Genomic DNA, 17773 nt, shown 5'->3' with positions numbered 1-17773 from the left:
AAATACTCTACAGCCCTTACCCCATCTTGATGACTTATAGAGGTATAAAGTGCCTCGACATCTAGTGATACCAGATATTGATTGTCCTCTAGTTTAAGATCATGTACCTTCCTTAATATGTCAGTCGTATCCTGAACGTATGAAGGGAGATCTAAGACAAATTGCCGGAGGTGCAAATCAAGGAAAATACTAGCTCTTTCTGTTAAGCCCCCTATACCAGACACGATGGGTCTTCCTGGTGGGTTATGGATATTTTTATGAACTTTGGGCAACATATAGAACGTGGGAATTTTGGGATTCTGAGTTGATAAATAATCATGTTCCTGTTTGGTAATTGTACCTTGTGCTTGTGCTTGATTGATAATGTTGTCGTAAATAGTTTTATAATTTTGAAGTGGGTTAAGTAAAATTCGTTTGTAGCAGTTAGTGGTTTCCAGTTGCCGTCTTGCTTCCTTAATATAATCCATTTGAGGCCAGATGACAATGTTGCCCCCTTTATCTGAGGGCTTAATAACAACATCATGCCATGTTTGTATTTCTTTTATGGCAATTCTTTCTTGTCGGGTAAGGTTAGAGAGTCCCAGGTATTTATTTTTATTTATGTGAATTTGGTCAAACTCTTTAGCTACCAATTTCATGAAAACCTGTACTTCAGGACAAATTTGCTCTTGGGGAAAATATGTGGACTTTTTCTTACAGGTTGGTCTGGTGTTGGGTTCCTCTTCTGTCTCTGCCGTTTGTTCGAGTTCCAGTTCTTGTAGTGCGAAAAGAGCTTCTTGTTCTATCTGAAATAGGCCCGGAGATGAGGTGTCCGATGTTGCTGCATCCTTGGCTTCTACTTCCAATTGAGCCAGTGGAAAGAGTGTCTCTTTGTTTGAATATACTTTGGTTAACAGCAGTTTTCTGCAAAATAGTTTAAGGTCTGTTTCTCCTTTGAATCGATCAAAGTGTTGTGTAGGAGAAAAGGTCAAACCCTTTTGCAATATGGATTCTTGTGCTTCAGTGAGAATGTGATCAGATAAATTAATAATCTGAAGTTTGAAGTCATTGTCTTCAGTGGTTGAGGTTACCACCGGTCCTGTTGATGTTGTCTCCTGTATGTATTGCGGGTCGTGGGGGGTGAGGAATCCCATTGTTGTGGTCCTTTTCTTCCTCTTGTTCCCCCGCCTTGTCTTCCCCCTCTTTGTCTGCCTCTTCCTCCTCGAGGATCGCCTAAAAAAGATGAAGAAGTTGAGTTCTGAGGATTATTGGATGTATCGCTTCTAGTACTGGAGTATCTATCCGTGGTGTATTCAGGAGTCTCTTCTGCTCCAGATGTTTCAGTCTCGGATGATGAGTATTGGCTTGTGTGTCTAGGAGGTTCTCTTTTCCAAGATGACTTCTGCCATTTAAAGATTTTCCCAGATGCAAAGTCTCTTTTGTCTCTGGCGTATTTGGTCTTCTTTCTTTCTATAATCGTCTGTTCGTAAGCTTGGAGTTCCAATTTATTTTTCTCAAAGCATCTCTGGAATTGAGAGTCCTTCTCCCAGCTCTCTAATTTCTTGCTTAAGTCCTCTAGGTTGTGTTCACACTCTTCCAGTACTAGGTTGTTATGTTTAATTAAAATGTTCATAAGTTCATTAGAACATTTTAATAGGGTATGTTCCCATTCCTTTTTTAGGTTCTCACTCGCTAAATCAAATGTTGGAAAAACTCTTGGGCGCAGACCGCGTGGGGATATTTTGTTTTTGATATAATTTTCAAGAGTAGTCAAATCCCAATTCGTTCTAATTTGTTTACGTAATACAGAATTCAATTTTTGAAAGTCCTCTTCCCAGCTAATATGGGGTTCAGTATCAACCAGGTCACTCGGAAAAATATCATCTAGATTGTCTTTATTTTTACGTCTAGAGCAGAGTTCTTGTTTTAAACTGAAACTCATAATATAATGTAATAGAAAAACTCCAAAAAATAGAATTTACGTCTAGGGACAGGGTTTCCTAAGAGAAGGCAAATCCTGTACCAAAGAAGTATGACTGTGCAGGTATCCCGAGAAAAGCTGAGTTATCAGCCAGTATACAGTTATAGAAAGAAAAATATTGGGAACCGCACAAGTCCTTGATCTGATAAATAGTAGCCTCTGAAAAACTGAATTATCCCTGAATTGCTTCTAGATATAGCAACTGGGGGTATATGGAAATTTAATCCTAATCCCAATAAATGTTGCTTCCAGTGGTGCTCCCCAGAGTCAAATTTAGACAGTCAGAAAAAACCAAAACAAAGAAGTGTTGGTAAGTAGACTCTTTTTTGGGAGCACTCTAATTCAAAGCATGGCAATGTAATTTGTTACTGATAAAACCATTTTTATTAGGTAACACGTAAAATAAGAATTAAGGAGTATCTGCATTGAAAGTTAAAAGCTTTGCGAAAATATGAAAAAAAGAGAGTTTATAAGTAATACGTGATATCCATATCACAATCTACCAATTGTCGGAAATTATGGCTGTGGTAACAAAATTCATTAATCATTGCACATTGTGACTCATGTATTGTATGACCATCATTTATTCAGCAGATATCCATTATGGATTGTGGTAAATGCAGAGAATTAAATCATAGGCCATATAAGAGTCCGGTACCCAATAGTATATGTCTAGGTGACACTATATAGGGGAGTCAACTTATTGCAGTACCAGGGTGTTCAGAGGTGGTCTCCCATCCTAGTACTAGCCCGGCCTTTCACTGCTTAGCTTCCAAGGTCAGAAGAGATTGGGCATCTCCAGTGAGGTATGACCGCAAATGTCGTACTCACCCTATTGAGTCACCCAAATGTGTGCAGCCAATTGGTTTAGTCACCTTGTGACATGGCAGCCACAGTGAAATATGAGCATGGGTGATGGCCTGTTTTGTGGAAAAAAGGTTTTTTTCAAAACACGCAATATCCACAATTAGGACTTGCCTATCACCGCTGCAAACCAATATTTTGAAAATTCAATTGCCCAATATTTTTAGTGCAGATGACACTATAGGGGAATCAATTTATTGCGGTACCAGGGTGTTCAGAGGTGGTCACCCATCCTATTACTAACCCGGCCTTTCACTGCTTAGCTTCCAAGGTCAGAAGAGATTGGGCATTCCCAGTGAGGTATGACCGCAAATATTGTACTCACCCTTTTGAGTCATCCAGGTTCATGAGTATGTAACTGACATAATTGATATTTGTATGTCTATATAGTACAATGGTCAAAAAAATGAGATAATGTGCAGCCACCAGGCTTAGCTACCCTGTGACATATCAACCACAGACAATAATATACATATGAGTGAAGGCCTATTATGCGGGTAAAATTCCTGAACACCACACAATGTCCACAATTAGGACTTGCCTTTCACTCCAAGAAACGCCCAGAGGGCACCAGACCGGCCGTACCAAATTATACCGCTATATAAATGCAGGTTATAATTAAACTGCGCATCTTAAATGTGGCAGTAGGTTTTCAAAATAATAATTAGTGATAGTACACCCCTATGCACTTAACCAGATAATGGCTATAATGTGCCTTATGCCTGGAACCTATAATCAGTACTTGTATGATTATAGGAAAGCAGGCTGTGACTAGATGCTTGTAGATACTTAGCACAAGTATTTGCTGAGGTTTACCATTGATATATTGGTGAGTTTCGAATGGAGAGACACACAGTCATTAGTACATATGAGTTAGTGGTAGCTTGCTATTGATGTTTGTAGCAAGTATGGATGATCCCAGCTTTGTATACCTTATTGCTGAGGGAGAAAAAATAATGCATTACTTATGATGTTGCTAGTTGGAACAGTTTATCCAGTTTAATTTGCAGTTGTGCATGGTTGTTTGACATGCATATATAGCTCGATGAATGTTGGTTGCTCAGGAAAATTGAATTGATTGTGCTAACAAGCTTAATAATTAAAGTGCAGTTCACAAAGTACAAAGTGCGGGGTATACGATACCAGCTCCGGTGTCGCTGTCACTGCGAGACCCGCTTGTTGCTGTGCCCGTGCTTCCAGGGCTGCAGCGGAGTGTGGCCGGGGTCTCCTCGTTCAGAAGACGGAGCTGTGCGGCCGTTGCCTGGTAACCGTCCTAGGGATTCCGGCTAATGCGGTCACGTGTGCGCATCACGTGATCGCGATACTTCCTCCTCCTGACGTACGTTTCGCATTGTATGCTTGATCACAGGACGTGAGATGTTAGCTGGGAGTTGCAGTTTTTAAACAGGAATACTGATGATTGATTGGACCTGATGATTGTTAAGCATTGGGTCAGCCCTTATTAGGTCAGCCCTTGTTAGGTCATTAGGTTACATAGCTGAGGGACCTGGATATTTCTTATTGTTTGTTATAAGACAAAATTAAAGATATATTATAAAATATTTCTTAAGTTTCAGTAGGAGAATGATTGAAGAGGGTGGATTTGATGAATTGAAGAAATCTTAAATCATGATTAATTAAAGGCTTATTTAATTAATTTATTAAGGTAATTGTTATAAATAATGACATAAAAATTAATTAACGGATTTAATATGGAGCTTGTCTTGAGCATGTATGTATGTATAATCTAAGGTAAAATTGGCAATGATTATGCAAAATTTGCTAAGATTATGATTATGTGATATAATAGATGTACATGTGATGAAAATATTAGAACCCGGGTCTAGTGATTGAAAATTAGAGAGGAGAAAATTGGGTACTATGGGAAAGAGTGTATAGGTGGAAAATTGTCTATTAATAATTCATAGACAAAAATAATTGTGCAATTGAAAGAAAATATTGAGAGAGACACGATGGGTCTTCCTGGTGGGTTATGGATATTTTTATGAACTTTGGGCAACATATAGAACGTGGGAATTTTGGGATTCTGAGTTGATAAATAATCATGTTCCTGTTTGGTAATTGTACCTTGTGCTTGTGCTTGATTGATAATGTTGTCGTAAATAGTTTTATAATTTTGAAGTGGGTTAAGTAAAATTCGTTTGTAGCAGTTAGTGGTTTCCAGTTGCCGTCTTGCTTCCTTAATATAATCCATTTGAGGCCAGATGACAATGTTGCCCCCTTTATCTGAGGGCTTAATAACAACATCATGCCATGTTTGTATTTCTTTTATGGCAATTCTTTCTTGTCGGGTAAGGTTAGAGAGTCCCAGGTATTTATTTTTATTTATGTGAATTTGGTCAAACTCTTTAGCTACCAATTTCATGAAAACCTGTACTTCAGGACAAATTTGCTCTTGGGGAAAATATGTGGACTTTTTCTTACAGGTTGGTCTGGTGTTGGGTTCCTCTTCTGTCTCTGCCGTTTGTTCGAGTTCATCATGGAATTGCTTTTCTAACCTTTCTAACCTTGCCCTCATATGTTTTAACAGTTCTTCACTTCTCACAATATATTTATCACAACACAACAAATATTCACAGTTCCAGGTGCACATATTCACTTAATACAACCATTTCCTCTCACCCCCATGATTCTAACACACTCTATTCTTAATTCTCTCTCAATATTTTCTATCAATTGCACAATTATTTTTGTCTATGAATTATTAATAGACAATTTTCCACCTATACACTCTTTCCCATAGTACCCAATTTTCTCCTCTCTAATTTTCAATCACTAGACCCGGGTTCTAATATTTTCATCACATGTACATCTATTATATCACATAATCATAATCTTAGCAAATTTTGCATAATCATTGCCAATTTTACCTTAGATTATACATACATACATGCTCAAGACAAGCTCCATATTAAATCCGTTAATTAATTTTTATGTCATTATTTATAACAATTACCTTAATAAATTAATTAAATAAGCCTTTAATTAATCATGATTTAAGATTTCTTCAATTCATCAAATCCACCCTCTTCAATCATTCTCCTACTGAAACTTAAGAAATATTTTATAATATATCTTTAATTTTGTCTTATAACAAACAACAAGAAATATCCAGGTCCCTCAGCTATGTAACCTAATGACCTAACAAGGGCTGACCTAATAAGGGCTGACCCAATGCTTAACAATCATCAGGTCCAATCAATCATCAGTATTCCTGTTTAAAAACTGCAACTCCCAGCTAACATCTCACGTCCTGTGATCAAGCATACAATGCGAAACGTACGTCAGGAGGAGGAAGTATCGCGATCACGTGATGCGCACACGTGACCGCATTAGCCGGAATCCCTAGGACGGTTACCAGGCAACGGCCGCACAGCTCCGTCTTCTGAACGAGGAGACCCCGGCCACACGCCGCTGCAGCCCTGGAAGCACTGGCACAGCAACAAGCGGGTCTCGCAGTGACAGCGACACCGGAGCTGGTATCGTATACCCCGCACTTTGTACTTTGTGAACTGCACTTTAATTATTAAGCTTGTTAGCACAATCAATTCAATTTTCCTGAGCAACCAACATTCATCGAGCTATATATGCATGTCAAACAACCATGCACAACTGCAAATTAAACTGGATAAACTGTTCCAACTAGCAACATCATAAGTAATGCATTATTTTTTCTCCCTCAGCAATAAGGTATACAAAGCTGGGATCATCCATACTTGCTACAAACATCAATAGCAAGCTACCACTAACTCATATGTACTAATGACTGTGTGTCTCTCCATTCGAAACTCACCAATATATCAATGGTAAACCTCAGCAAATACTTGTGCTAAGTATCTACAAGCATCTAGTCACAGCCTGCTTTCCTATAATCATACAAGTACTGATTACAGGTTCCAGGCATAAGGCACATTATAGCCATTATCTGGTTAAGTGCATAGGGGTGTACTATCACTAATTATTATTTTGAAAACCTACTGCCACATTTAAGATGCGCAGTTTAATTATAACCTGCATTTATATAGCGGTATAATTTGGTACGGCCGGTCTGGTGCCCTCTGGGCGTTTCTTGGAGTGAAAGGCAAGTCCTAATTGTGGACATTGTGTGGTGTTCAGGAATTTTACCCGCATAATAGGCCTTCACTCATATGTATATTATTGTCTGTGGTTGATATGTCACAGGGTAGCTAAGCCTGGTGGCTGCACATTATCTCATTTTTTTGACCATTGTACTATATAGACATACAAATATCAATTATGTCAGTTACATACTCATGAACCTGGATGACTCAAAAGGGTGAGAACAATATTTGCGGTCATACCTCACTGGGAATGCCCAATCTCTTCTGACCTTGGAAGCTAAGCAGTGAAAGGCCGGGTTAGTAATAGGATGGGTGACCACCTCTGAACACCCTGGTACCGCAATAAATTGATTCCCCTATAGTGTCATCTGCACTAAAAATATTGGGCAATTGAATTTTCAAAATATTGGTTTGCAGCGGTGATAGGCAAGTCCTAATTGTGGATATTGCGTGTTTTGAAAAAAACCTTTTTTCCACAAAACAGGCCATCACCCATGCTCATATTTCACTGTGGCTGCCATGTCACAAGGTGACTAAACCAATTGGCTGCACACATTTGGGTGACTCAATAGGGTGAGTACGACATTTGCGGTCATACCTCACTGGAGATGCCCAATCTCTTCTGACCTTGGAAGCTAAGCAGTGAAAGGCCGGGCTAGTACTAGGATGGGAGACCACCTCTGAACACCCTGGTACTGCAATAAGTTGACTCCCCTATATAGTGTCACCTAGACATATACTATTGGGTACCGGACTCTTATATGGCCTATGATTTAATTCTCTGCATTTACCACAATCCATAATGGATATCTGCTGAATAAATGATGGTCATACAATACATGAGTCACAATGTGCAATGATTAATGAATTTTGTTACCACAGCCATAATTTCCGACAATTGGTAGATTGTGATATGGATATCACGTATTACTTATAAACTCTCTTTTTTTCATATTTTCGCAAAGCTTTTAACTTTCAATGCAGATACTCCTTAATTCTTATTTTACGTGTTACCTAATAAAAATGGTTTTATCAGTAACAAATTACATTGCCATCCTTTGAATTAGAGTGCTCCCAAAAAAGAGTCTACTTACCAACACTTCTTTGTTTTGGTTTTTTCTGAAGGTCTCCATGGGTAGAAGGAAAGGACTGAGGAGAGGGAAGGAGTGGCCACCACACTGCCTGCATGTTCCATATCACTGAATTCAGATACCTGACAGCCAGGAAGGTTCTTCTGACAAGCCTCCAAACCTCCCTTTGCCCACCAACACTACACTGCACTGCACTGGACTCTCTGCACTGACATGGAACATGCAGGCAGTGTGGTGGCTGCCCCTTCCCTCTCTTCAAGTCCTCTCCTCCTACCCCTGAGGGTAGTAGCTACAACCTCTTTAGAGAAGTTAAAAAAACATGGGAAATACCATCTCACAGGAAGAAGAGCAGTTTCAGTATCCACGTCACCATCTATTACCTTTAGTAACCTGGTGGCGAGTCAACTGCTTCCTTACTCTCCTCCCTCCTCTTGTCGCGGGTCAGGCGGTATTTCCGACACTTCTCTGAAGAGGATCTAGCCTCAACCCTACCCTGAGTTCTGACCCCCAGCCTGTAACAGAGAGCCTTCTGTTCTCGTATGGAGGTGGGGGATACCGCACTAAACCAAAGATACTAGGCCTATCAGCCTAAGCAAACCAAAATATATTAAATGCTATGGATAAATCCCTATAGATTTAAGTACTGGTGGTGCACCCTGAGTCAGTATGAATTAATCAATTGAACACCAGAAAGAAAAAGAAGACTCTTTGTGGGTGCACTCTTAGAATAGTCAAAAGACGACTATGATATTGAAAATTTAAAACATATATATTTAATGTTATATATTAAAAATAACAGTTGTTCTATCCAATATAAATACACAATTAGACAATATAAACAGTCACAATTAACAATTAATTAAAATTCGTCCCACAGGGATGGTCTCTCATGAATAGCAAGTGCTGATAATACCCTCTATTGGGAGACCAAAATGTGGTGCCTGCAGATTTTGCCAGTCGAAGGGCCTACCGTGCAAGTGGTATGTAATTGTAAGGATAATACTTGGTGGACTAGAGTGAACATGTGGACTGGGGATGAAAGAACTAAAAGTGAGAGAAAGACCAAAAAGTAGGAGTGAATCTGCTGTCAGCCTTAGGCTCAGAGCATTAAATGCCTCCGGCCTCTACTACACCCGGTCTTCCTGGGGGGTCGCCCACCCCAGTACTGATAAGGCCCACACTGATTTGCTTCCAAGATCAGACGGATTCGGGCGTTTACAGTGTGGTATGGTAGTAGGGGTACAACTACCCTAGTAGCTCTGGTATCGCTGATGAGAGTTCACATAAAATAGAATAAAAAAGATAAATAATTCAAGTATTTATGGGTGAAAAATAAGAGGATCTGCTGCCAGCGTTAGGCAAGGGCATACAGGCAAATGCCTGTTGCCAGTGGATCGCTGGTGAGAGTCCTGAATGTGCCAAAGAGGAAAAGGAAGAGGAAAAGAGAAAATAGAAAAAATCGTGGGTACAAATTATAACTTAAGAGATCCGAATGAGTAAATGGCTGAAATATGTCTGGCACATTCAGGACTCTCACCGGCGATCCACTGGCAACAGGCATTTGCCTGTATGCCCTTGCCTAATGCTGGCAGCAGATCCTCTTATTTTAGGAGGGACAGGGGGGGAGCAGGTCGCGAGCGCTTGCGGCTGCCGGCGCCCGTGACTGACATGGTGATGCCAGCTGTTAGGGGCAGGGGCCGTCCCAGGGACCGGGCTGCGCTCCGTGGCCTTTCAGGTTCTATGGGACGAGCCCCTGCTGCAGTGGCCGCTGGGTGCGCGTCTCGGCCGAGACGCGGGGGGGCTGTTAGGGAAGATGGCAGAGCCGGGGGCAGTAGGGCCAGCTCTGAGCTGGTGTCAGCTCGGGAGCGACCGGTAGGATGCGCTTCCGGTAACGGATCACGCAATGGCGCATATGGGGGAGGGGGCGGAGCGGCAGCTCCGAGCAGCGCACTTAGGGCCAGGCGGCCCGCGGGCAGGGGTGCCCCTCCTATAGGTAGAAGGGAGACGCAGGAGTCTGGGTCTACTAACTCGGACATGGGGGTCAATGCGAGGGCCCGCAGGAGAATTAGACACCATGGGCAGCATGAGAGCAGCAGCTCACTGTTAGGCAGCAGCGTATCTTCCACGGAGAGAAGAGTGCTAGGGGATGACTCTGTTATGGCATGTGCGCCCACATCCCGTAATAGGGGGGGCTCAGCTCCCTCTTTGCGAGATGGACGGTCGTATGCCGCGGTGGTTAGGTCTCCGGCCAGGAGGGGGACAAGGGGACAGAGGGCTCCAGACAGTGGTCGAGCACCGGGGGCATCAGTAGATACTACGGGCGCGTCGGCTATATGCGCGGCGGTAGTGGTGGCCTTGGTCCCCCTGCTTACCACCGGACCCGGTGAGGCGCTAGGGGGTGGCGACGTGGATGCTGGGACGGTGTCGTCCCGAATAGTGCGTGCATTGGAGCCAGCATTGGCCTCCGCTTTAGCTGGCCCATCGGGTAATGGTTCGCTTGCAGCTCCTAGTGCCAGCAATGTTCCTGGGGTACGGGTGTGTTAACTGCTTTCACATCTGCAGCAGTGGTTAATCGACCTGGCAAAGTCGTGATGGAGCGAGAACAGGCTTTAGCGCTCAGCATGTCCCAGGCGTGGATAACGGGATTGCGGATGCACTGTCGCGTTTTGACTAGCCACGGTTTAGACGGCTGGCTCCAAATGCTAACTTATGTGGTGACTCTTGCCCTCCTTATGTATGGCAGGTTATCCATCCGACATGGAGGGACTAGCCCACCGTTCCTTGGCCCCGGCGACTTATGCGGCTTACCTGGCCGCTTGGGAGCAGTGGAGCAATTTTTTGATCCGCAGGGGTGCTGGAGGTAAGAGTAAGATGTCATTACTTTTGACTTTCGTTTGGGAATTTTATTCGTCGGGAAGGTCCAGGGCATACGTCGTTAAGCTGCTGGCGGGAATATCCTATTTCCTCCGTATACGGGGGGAACAGGATATTACCAAATCCTTCTTCTTGTCGCGGGTCCTAAAGGGTTGGGCGCGTACAGCGCCTACCCATCCGGACACGCATTTGCCTATAGATGCGCCCCTTCTTGGGCGACTGCTACGTGCTTTACCTCTGATTTGCGCTTCTCGGTTTGAGGCGGCATTATTCAGAGTGGCATTTTCGGTGGCTTTCCATGGGGCGTTTAGGGTGGGGAGCTGGTCGCACCCTCAAAGCGGTCGGCTTCTCCTCTGACGACGTCCCATGTTGTGCTTCAAATCGATACCTTGTGGTGTCAGGTGCAGCGGTCCAAGACGGATCAGGTTGGTAGAGGACATTGGATCTCCATGGGTCGCTGCTCGGAAAGCAGGATCTGTCCTGTGGCCTTGGCAGCGGCTTATGTGGTTCTGCGTCCGTCGATTCCTGGGTTTTGGCTGATTCATGCCGACGGTAGCCCATTGACCCGTTATCAATTCGGGTGGGTCTTGAAGCGCTGTATCTTCCACCTGGGTCTTTCGCCGGATGTCTACGGTACGCATTCCTTCCGTATCGGTGCCGCAATGGCTGCCGCCGTGGCAGGTTGGTCCGCGGACGAGATCCGGGCACTTGGCAGGTGGAGGTCTGGAGTATTTCGGAGATACGTCAGATGTTGACCTGGTTGGTGCAACCTAACTTGAGGAGTAGCCACTCGTCGCCATTAGGCGGGGGTCTTGAGGAATTTTTTGTTTAACCGGCAGTTTTAGTTACGGTTTCTACCGGCTGTCGGATGTTTGCGTTTTTTGCCTCAAGTCAAGTTAGGAGACCCATGCCCACTAAAGTCCTGTCCCGTCACCGGCTAGGGCTAGGAGTGTTGCCCCATTTTAGCACCCTCTGTTCGATTTAGTGGTTGTTGTTGAGTGGCAGTTGCTGGTTTGGTTTTTTACATTTTAAGTTTTGTGAAGTCCTGGTTATTAATGAAATTTTATATTCTTCTACAGGAAAGCATGTTGACGAGCAGTTTATTTGGGTGCTAGGGCCCTCGTTTGTGTACTGGGCGGCTCGTTCATCATTGCTGGCGGATTGCGCCACTTACCCGGAAGTCGGTTTGATGCGCTGGCTTGGTTGGAGAGGCATGCGCTGGGAGGCTTTCCAGCAAAGGTTGGAGGAAGCGGTACAGAGTTTTGGGTTCCCGTTGTTCCTCATTGTCCATCTTGGGGGCAACGATCTGACGTCGAGGTCATCCCAGGACCTCAGATGCCAGATCAGGCGTCAGTTGGTGGAGTTGGTGGCAGAATGGCCATTCTGCAAGGTAATCTGGTCGGATATTGTACCGCGTTTGGTATGGCAGGGTGCCGACAGGCCGGGTGCCATAGATTTGGTACGGAGGAGAGTGAACGAGGTGGTGGGCCGCGCGGTTGTTGCTGCTGGGGGAGGCGTGATCTCGCATCCAGCCATCTCCTATAGGGAACGTACCCTGTTCCGAGGTGATGGCGTGCACCTGTCAGAGGATGGGATGGCTAGATTCCTGGAGGATATCTTTAGGGGGATTAGGTTAGGGGTAAATTGTAGCATAAGTGTTAGTGTATTTGTTGGCAAACCTTTGTGTTTGCCGGTATCAGAACGGCTTAGGTATTGTTTTGGGTAGGCATTGGTTCATTTTCCCTGGGGAGCAGTTCAGTCACGGAGGAGTATGGGCATGGTAAGCAGGGGCGGAACGGAGGACATCATCGGACCCGGTGGGCCTCCTTTCTCCTTACGCATGGCTGAACTGCTGCCTCAAGTCGATGCTGATGTGGGCAGATGGCCTCATCAGTTTGGAGTGTTGTCCCTGCAAGGCGTGGGCAGTTGGTCCTGCCTTGGCGAGTTTAGATGGACAAGGAAAGTGGCAGTTGGCCCTTCCTTGCCTGTCGGGCAGTTGGCCCAAGTTCATATAGTTATGGTTAAGAATATTTCGCTTATGCTAGGCCGTTCTTATCCCGCCACCATACCTTAGTTAGTTCTAAAAAATAAATAAAATAGTTAGTTTAAACCCTCTCAATAAATAAGCTGACCCATTTCACCGCAATTACAATTGTCCGTGTATTTATTTATAGATAAGTTGGTGTGCATGGAGTGTAGGAATGCATGAGCCATGGAGAGTTTATGCATTAGGTCCCCAAATATTTGACTAGAACTCGTCTTAAAATAAAAACAAAACCATAATATAAGGAAATGGCGCTGTTGCTGATGTCACTAAGCGTTTCATTCACCTGAGAGTGAAGCATTACACAAGATTGTAAAGTAGTGAGCTCATATTCACAGGCTAAGTGCAACTACAGTGCACTCAGTAAGTTTGCTGGCTGATTAGCCGATTATGTGTAATATTAGTGTTTGAAGGAGACAAAACCTCTAGGTGCTGCAGACTGTGCCGCCCAGCAGGGCTGCCCTGAGAAGTCTCAGGAGCTGACGGGTAGGACTGTTCATGGAAGTGTGGGCACGCATGTTGTGAATCACAGGTCCCATGAGTAGTTGCAAAAATAAAATAACCACGTGTCGACCATTTTCATGTCGACCCTTTCTACTGTCTACATTTTCCATGTCGACCTTTTGTCCCTGTCAGCCTTTTGTATGTCGACCATTTGGGGTTGACCTTTTGACTGTCTATCTTTTTATTGTAGACATATTTAACCAAACCCCTTTACTAATATGCCAACCTGGTTACATATCTTATTTTCTTACTAAAATATATTTGCCAATACTGTGATAGATTATAAGGGGTAAATTTACTAAGATGGGGCGTCTATTTAAATTAAGATGGGATGTTGCCCATAGCAACCAATCAGAATCTACTTCTCATTTATCAAGCACCTTCTAAAAGATAATACCTGTTATCTGACTGGTTGCTAAGGGAAACATCCCATCTTAAATAGAACTCCCATCTCGTAAATTTACCCCTAAGCCTCTCCTTTAAAATTATGGTTGGCTCAATGTTTTGACTAGTGTTACTCTTACCTATTCATGTTTTTAATATTAGAGTAACTTTCCTAAAGCCCATTAAATATTATTGCTTTCCAATGATTATTATTTATTATAGGACATTCCAGTTTGTTTTGCTATAGCCTATGTCCTACAATGTGTGAACACAGAGGGGGTAATTCAAATCTGATCATGGAGCTGCAAAATTTGCTGTCCTGCGTTCAGTTAGTTGCCGTCCCCAGGGGGAGTGTAAATTTGCTGTGCAATTGTGCGATCGCATGTGTATGCCGAGCTGCGAAAATTCATTGTGTGCAGTCTGTGCGCAGCCCAGGACTTACTCCTCCAGTGCGATGAGAACAGGCTGATCGGGTCTGGAGCTGACGTCAGACACCCTCCTTGAAAACGCTTGGACACGCCTGCGTTTTTCCTGACAATCCCAGAAAATGGTCAGTTACCACTGCCAAACAGCCTCTTCCTGTCAATCACCTTGCGACCGCCAGAGCAATCAAAATTTCTCTTACGTCCTAGAGGATGCTGGGGTCCATTTTAGTACCATGGGGTATAGACGGTTCCGCAGGAGCCTTCGGCACTTTAAGACTTTTTAAGAGTGTGAACTGGCTCCTCCCTCTATGTCCTCCTCCAGACCTCTGTTTAGAAAATGTGCGCAGGAGACTGGATGCACACCAGTTGAGCTCTACAGAGTTCTGCTGGAAAAGACTTTGATAGGTTTTTTATTTTACAGGGAAGCTGCTGGCAACAGCTTCCCTGCTTCGTGGGACTTAAGTTAGAACCAAATTCTCAATTAGTTAATGGTTCTACTTCCGCTGACAGGACACCATTAGCTCCTGAGAGTACTGAACACAGCTCAAGCCTGGCCAGCGTTCACTCCCGCAGCACTGCCGCCACCCCCTAACTGAGCCAGAAGAAAGAAGGCTGGTGAGTATGTTACCGGAGTCCCTGTAGAGAGAGAGGGTCCTCCGCTCTGAGCGGCATGGTATACCTGACTCTCACTGGTAAATTAGGGCACATCCCCGCTTCTAGAGGACGTGCTGCTCCCGGGACCAGTATAAATTATTCCCATTCTGAGTGTGTAAATCTCGCCATTGCAAGGGGGCGGAGCTTCTCCTCAGACAGTACAGTTCACTCACTGCTCACCATTTTCTCCTGCAGAACGCCACTGTGAGGATCCAGACGCAGTTTTTCTCCTCAAGACACGGCTGATACAAGCACCAGGGTGTTATAGAGGGGGAAGGAGTGTTAATAGTTATTAGGTCTACGGGCCAATAATTGATATATGCGCTGAAATTGTGTACTGCACATTCTTATGGGGCGCAGGGTGTGAGCTGGCAAATCCATCTGTGTCTCTCTGACAGACATCAGTGTGTGGCTGTCCCCTATAGCTCTCATGTGTAAACGCTGGTTTACGTACAGGACTAAAAGTAACACCTTAAAAAGACATTTCATACAATTTAAATGAAGCCGCTGCGGACGCTATACTTAATCCACAACCTACGTACTTATTACACCATTAGCGTACAGAGTCCCGTACCGTGTACGAACTTTGCGTACAAATGCCGCGCTGGCTGTACAAAGTACACGCAGCGCGTACACACCCAAAGATACACCGTGATCCCTTATCAGCTATGCATGCGATAGTAATACACTTTAAACCTTAGCAGGGAAAGGAAAACACGACACCAGATTGTATTTAAACTGCTGGGTTCCAATACCACAACATATTATTACTGAAAGGGGGTTACAATAACAAAGCAATACAGCACAACAGAATAATGGCTACAGTCAATGGTACATACTTGTTTGGATTTCGCTGCGCTACCCAGTCTGGTCCTCGGTCATCTAGATAGATAACTTTGAGAGTCTTGTGTGTCCAGGCCTGCAGCTGGCTCCTTTTATACAATCTTCCAAAACTTAACACAATGGATACTGTAATCTCTTTGTCCATTGGACACAGGGATTGTCATTTACAGTACAGGAGAGGTCATAGGTTGGTTTGAATAGGTGGGCGATGTCTGTTCAAGATGCACTTGTGGGTGGTCTCCTCTGGGTTCCCGCCGCATACCTAATGTACAGTAAATACAGTTTATATCTATATTCTGCTCCTGAACATAACTATTCGCAGGAATGTGCGATCTTCTGCAAACCAACACCGGAATATTACCCTTAAAATACCCTACAGCTGGATATCAAACACCACCTGATAACCTTGTTCTGTCCCCTCCTATCCTGTAAAGGTGAATCCCTTTGTTCTGATACCATTTAAACTGTTGTAACTTGCTGGTGTGATGCGAGGAGACTATGTGTACATTGTGCACTATTTGGATTAAATATGTAATGTGTTTCGATGGCTTTTCCATGCGTTCACAAACTCTACCGTAAATACCCATACCACGTGCTAATGCGCAGGATCGCGGGAGCGACCATACGCAAATTGCGAATATGTGCACGCACAGCAGAACAAGTACACGCATGGAGGCCATCTGTGTGTAGTTTGTACGTGATGTGTGTACTGCAATATTTTTCGACTTTGACAGTCACCAATAACTGCCACTACCTAATCAATAAACAGAAAAATATCTATACAATATCTACAGAAGTTTGGATGGTCGGGAGAGAGTTGTAGGTGGGAAATATATGACCTAGTGGGATAGTAAAAGCATGTATGTATGAATCCATGTCTGAGGGGCATGTATCATCGTGCCGTATATGTTCTATATAAGCTTCGAGGTATTGCGAAGTATACATTAAATCCTTCTCATCCCGTATTAGGGTCTGTAAATGGGTCAACAAACACTACCGAGCTCTTTTCGGCTTCTTGTTCCAACAAATGGAGTGCACATTTAGTTGATGATACATTGAGGGGGAAACATATGTGAGTGCTAGTATATGTGGATATCACCTGTCGACTATGTGTGCCATTAGCTGGAGGTTGCAGAGATGAAGATAAGACACATATATAAAAATACATTCACATAAACATTTTGGGTAGGGCTGATGTCTTTTCCGGATGGATGTATCTGGGCGAGGGGGAGAAAAAAGAAAAACGGGTGAAAGAAACAGGCCATGAAATTCATTTGAAATCCTTATCATAACACTGTCTCTATGGATGGGTCATAAAGTAAATCTGCTGCTATAACAGTGCCCTCGCTCCTTAGACTCAAAATTTGTGCCGTGCTTGCGCCGCATTAGAATTTGAACACACCTAAATATCAAACCAATAATTACTCCCAGGATACAAAGGAGAAACTTCCCCACACTCATAATGACATTCTGAGCCCACTCTCCTAAACCTGAGAACCATTTGTGTGGGTTCAACCATGAGACCCAGCCGGTCAGTTCATTACTCACAGTCGCTAAGGTAAGGTTGTGCCTCCTCCTGAACTCCCACTTCAACTGCAAGATATCGTCCATCTTTTGATCAATAATCTCCGTTGGGTCGTCAGTGCTGTTTGTAATATAAGTACAGCACTTCACACCATATTGAGTTGCCAGGGTAACACAGTACCCACCTGTCACGGCTGCGGCATAATTAAGGACCATTCTGTGCTGAATCAGTTCCTTCTTGTAAGCTTGTAACTCCCTTCCCGTATACCTGAAGGTGTCGTCATACATCTCAGTGATATTATCTATCAAGTTCGCTAGCGCATGGATATACCTATAATTTATAGTTCCTCTGGCAGTACAGGTAATGTCTAATGCGAGAAGGAACTGAATCCCGGTGGATTCGTGGATCAAATCAGAGGCTGCGTGCTCTGCCCTATCTATGAGGTGTCTCTTGATGATTTGTTCATAGTGGGTATGAGTATAAGGAGCCTGAGCACTGCGGT

General features: G+C 43.8%; 1 protein-coding gene and 5 pseudogenes across 2 annotated transcripts in view; 3 read left to right on the top strand and 3 right to left on the bottom strand.

Moving 5' to 3' along the window:
* Positions 1 to 17773, top strand: part of LOC134948838 (relaxin receptor 1-like) — a 493409-nt gene that overhangs the window by 145922 nt on the left and 329714 nt on the right. The window lies entirely within an intron of this gene.
* Positions 2661 to 2780, bottom strand: LOC134950943 (5S ribosomal RNA; annotated as a pseudogene).
* On the bottom strand, positions 3019 to 3138 carry LOC134952136 (5S ribosomal RNA; annotated as a pseudogene).
* On the top strand, positions 7154 to 7273 carry LOC134952124 (5S ribosomal RNA; annotated as a pseudogene).
* On the top strand, positions 7512 to 7631 carry LOC134950931 (5S ribosomal RNA; annotated as a pseudogene).
* LOC134950070 (5S ribosomal RNA) lies at positions 9140 to 9257 on the bottom strand (annotated as a pseudogene).

The sequence above is a fragment of the Pseudophryne corroboree genome, chromosome 8 (genome assembly GCF_028390025.1).
Source record: "Pseudophryne corroboree isolate aPseCor3 chromosome 8, aPseCor3.hap2, whole genome shotgun sequence".
NCBI lineage: Eukaryota > Metazoa > Chordata > Amphibia > Anura > Myobatrachidae > Pseudophryne > Pseudophryne corroboree.
The sequence above is the reverse complement of the archived record's forward strand: the minus strand, read 5'-3'. Positions and strand labels throughout refer to the sequence as shown.